Source organism: Homalodisca vitripennis, chromosome 2 (assembly GCF_021130785.1).
Source record: "Homalodisca vitripennis isolate AUS2020 chromosome 2, UT_GWSS_2.1, whole genome shotgun sequence".
Taxonomy (NCBI): domain Eukaryota; kingdom Metazoa; phylum Arthropoda; class Insecta; order Hemiptera; family Cicadellidae; genus Homalodisca; species Homalodisca vitripennis.
In genome coordinates this window covers 202752527-202756835 of record NC_060208.1, presented here as the reverse complement: position 1 = coordinate 202756835, position 4309 = coordinate 202752527, and positions in this window count along the sequence as shown.

Below are 4309 nucleotides of genomic sequence, written 5' to 3'. Positions count from 1 at the left end.
TTTTCATCTAATTTAATACCTACTCAGTTATTTTTCAATCCGTAAAGTTTCCTTTCGGCAGATTTAGTACTGCTTTTTTAATACCGTTAAATACCACTTAAGTGTTACTAGCTTATTATAATTATTCTTTAAGTATCTTACATTTCTCTGGCATATCGTGCAATGTAAACGTTTCATTCATTTGTCATTTACGGTGGTATAGTAACATGCCTCCATCAATAACGTAATGAGCATTTTCTAAACTTTTCTAATTAGCATAAATTTCCGAAAATAGTTGGTAAAGATTTGATTTTTTATTTTTCGCAGGTGGACAGTTTCAAATAGGGCAAGCGGAAATGGTGCAGGTTCATAATTTACATGCCAGTTTCCAATTCATTCACTGTAATTGTAATCGGAGGTCAAAACACCCAGAGCACCATTATGTTGGACTTATATTTGTAATGTTCTCTTAAATAACTATCTTGCTTTAATCTCTAAACATTCTTATACATCTTTGTGCATTCTCTTATTTTAATAAAAAAGTAAGAACAGATTGAATATCTGAAAAACATTTTGAAATGCTTAGTTTATTGTTTTATAGTTGAGAAAAACATATCATTGTATTTAAAGTTTTCTGCATAGCTATTTATGATGTTTTAGAAAGTAATTGATTAGGATTTTGATTGCCCCCAAATTTAGTGTCTAGGAACTCCATATAATATCTGCTCATATTTGTAGATGTAGAGTAATCTAGTGTAACACAGTAAAGTGACGGTTACTGTTACCGACACAAGGCTTACCAGGGCTAAGAGGGTTATCCGCAGTTGCCAGTTATTGTCTGAAGAACAATAGCGGCGAGTTCATTGTTTAGACCGTAACTCAACTGACATGAGCATGTGGGCTTTCCACAAACTTTACTAGAGTACTCAAAAACACTTTCAAATCTAAACCTTGTTTTAATTAATAGCAACCGTACTAAGAGCAAGTGAAAAGCGTAATCGTTTTCACTTAGATTTTTGTTATCAACCATTAATGAATGTAAAATGAACAAATGAAGTATTTAACATTATATTAAGTTCTAAATATATAGTACATTTTATTAGTGGTTATTTAACAATATAATCATTTTTGTTCTTTCAAAATAATCACGGTTAGATAGTTAATGTAGGCTACACGATTTAAAGTTCTTCAAATAACTTTGTTATTTGAATAAATATAGTTTTACTCCAATAACGTTGTATAAATACGCGATCTGCCATGCTTAGCGAAGTGGGCTTATATAATATCTAAGAACAACAAAAAAATGGACAAATAAATTACTAATTACTTACTTTATAAAGGAGTAACTGATTTGTTATCTCCAGATTTTCAAGATACGTTTGAATTAAGGGGGTAACTGTAGGATTAAAATAAAGAATATACAAATTTTTCATAATCTCCAAATTTAAAATGATTTTTGAATGATTGAAACAGTATATTTAAAATTTCTTTAGCTTACAATCATACTGATTCAAAAGCGGCTAATTAATGTTACAAATTTATCACTCCTTTATTTATGTACTGTTTTTATACTAGCACATACAGGTTCATGTTTAAGTTAGACAGTACGGTAACTTTTTCTTTGATATCTGCATTACAACACTGCATACTTAATGCTAAAATGTAAAGCTACAAGTTTATTTTTAATAAAACATTCCATTTTATTATCTGAATAATTTCTTACTCTGTGCTCAACAGCAGCGGTTGAAGAAAAGTTTGAACAAAGAATTTTAAATGCTATCAAGCCTACTCTATGCTTTCATAACTATACATGTAAACACATTGAAAATAGTGCTTCGATTGATTAAACATATATGCTTATGCTTTCATGAAACGATGCTTACGCAGAGTAGTTCATTACTCTTTCAATTAATAACATTTGTTTGCTGTAAAGCAACTTTAGAGTCCAAAATGGGATTTTCCGCAAACTTGGGCGCAGTGCTGCATAGCCTGGAGGGAGTTTAGAAATAATAATAGGCCTTTATGTTAACCGCAGACCCTAAGCCAAGATGGGATTTTCCGCAAACTTGGGCGCAGTGGAGCATAGCCTGGAGGGAGTTTAGAAATAATAATAGGCCTTTATGTTAACCGCGGAACCTAAGCCAAGATGGGATTTTCCGCTATCTTGGGCGCAGTGGAGCATAGCCTGGAGGGAGTTTAGAAATAATAATAGGCCTTTATGTTAACCGCGGACCCTAAGCCAAGATGAGATTTTCCGCAAACGTGGGCGCAGTGGAGCATAGCCTGGAGGGAGTTTAGAAATAATAATAGGCCTTTATGTTAACCGCGGACCCGAAGCCAAGATGAGATTTTCCGCAGACTTGGGCGCAGTGGAGCATAGCCTGGAGGGAGTTTAGAAATAATAATAGGTCTTTATGTTAACCGCGAACCCTAATAAGGTCCTTGTGAAAATTCAGTACAATCCACGAGTAGACAGTACTCGTGATTGAGTACTCACAACTTTCCACTGAGTGTACAGATGACACCACCACAGGCTTCCCCTTGTTTTACTCGTATATATACATCTGATTAACAATTTGTACATATTTATGGTTGAATGAGAATACTCTGAAGCAGTGATTTATATTTTGACTAAAGTCAATAATAAACATGTTAGTCGGTTACAATATTTGCAGATGACACAACTTTAACAATGACAGGAGACTATTTGGCTGAGCTTGAAAGTGCCTTGCAAACGTCCCTATGTGAAGTAGGTAATTGGTTTAAACGCTAACGCCAAATAATTTAGTTCATGCCTTTTTTAAATCAGATTCCAAAATAAAATTGCCTGAGAATGAAGTTGTTCACTCTTCAAAATTCCTCGGGGTAGTAGTAGACGGACACCTTAAATGGAATGAACACGTAGAGCAACTAATAAAAAACTAAATACAGCTTGTTTTGCTTTGAGAACATGCTCTGTAACAAACCGTGATACTATTAAGTTTTTCTACTACGCATATGTTTTCTCGCACCTGAGATATGGGGTGGCATTTTGGGGAAAATCATTAAAGTAAAAAAATATGTTCAAATTGCAAAAACGAATTATAAGAATTATGTTTAAGCTCCGAACCCGACAGTCATGTAAACCATTTTTCATAAATAAGAATATTTTGACATTCCTATCTCTATATATTTTGAAGTTTTTACAAATCTAATAGTGAAAAGTTCCATAAAAATCAAGTATTTCACACTTACAATACAAGGAATCACATACTACACTATCCTGTTTATCGGTTAAAACTCTATGAGCAGGGCGTGTATTATTCTGCATCAAAACTTTACAATAAATTGCCAGAATCTTTAAAAAATGAATACTCAATTCAAACATTTTAAAATTTCTTAAAATTTTAATTATTAATTTGTTGAAGAATACTTCAATATTTAATCCATCCATTTATATTTGTTATTTGCCTTCAGTTATTTTTTTAAGCAAAAGTGTAATTTGTAATTTTGATTTCTCATGATTTTTGTTCTTATTTTGACTGTGACAATTCACATGTTTATTTTAGCTCTGCTAAAGAATTTAAACACTATGTGAAACTTTTATTGAATGAATGAATTGCCGATTGACAGAAAGTTTAAACTCAGTGTAATTTGTTAAATTAATTTGCTAGAGCCATCTGAAGGAATACAAGCAGCTTTGGAGCGCGTGTATGAGATTGAGGCGATCGAGTAAAAACCATCAATAACTCACGTTAATGTTGAAAAATGGAAGATGTAAAGAGATATTTTGGGCACTTTTTCTTAATCAACAGGACGCCATTTTCCCTAAAATAGATTCCTTTCTGAGAAGACATTATTTTATTATAAGGAAGGGTGCCTTTTTCAAAAGTTTTTAAGTGACAACGGATTTTTGTGATGCCCCATTCGAAAGTGGTGCTAATGTTACCACAAACCAGAAGGTTTTATTTTAACTTCCTTTGTTTTCTAGATATCCAAGACCATAATTTAAATTACAGTATACAAAAGTTTTTCTATGCAAATGGAAAATGCTATCAACAGATGTATTAACCAATCGAAGATCATTGCAGTCATCAAGAAAGTTTATAAAATATTTATTGTCGGTGCAATAACATAAACTCAACTGTGAAAGAGTAAATAAATTATAGTGGAAATACATTTAATCGGTCGTACCGCACTATTTTGGACCGCATTAACATTTCAGTCGTTAAATATTTTTTATCGAGACAAAAAATCAAACTATAACTATGGTACTTGAAAAATCTTACGAGAGAAAGTAAATTAAAAGAGCCGAAAGTAGGCACTTTTTAATCAATGAAGTTGGTATATA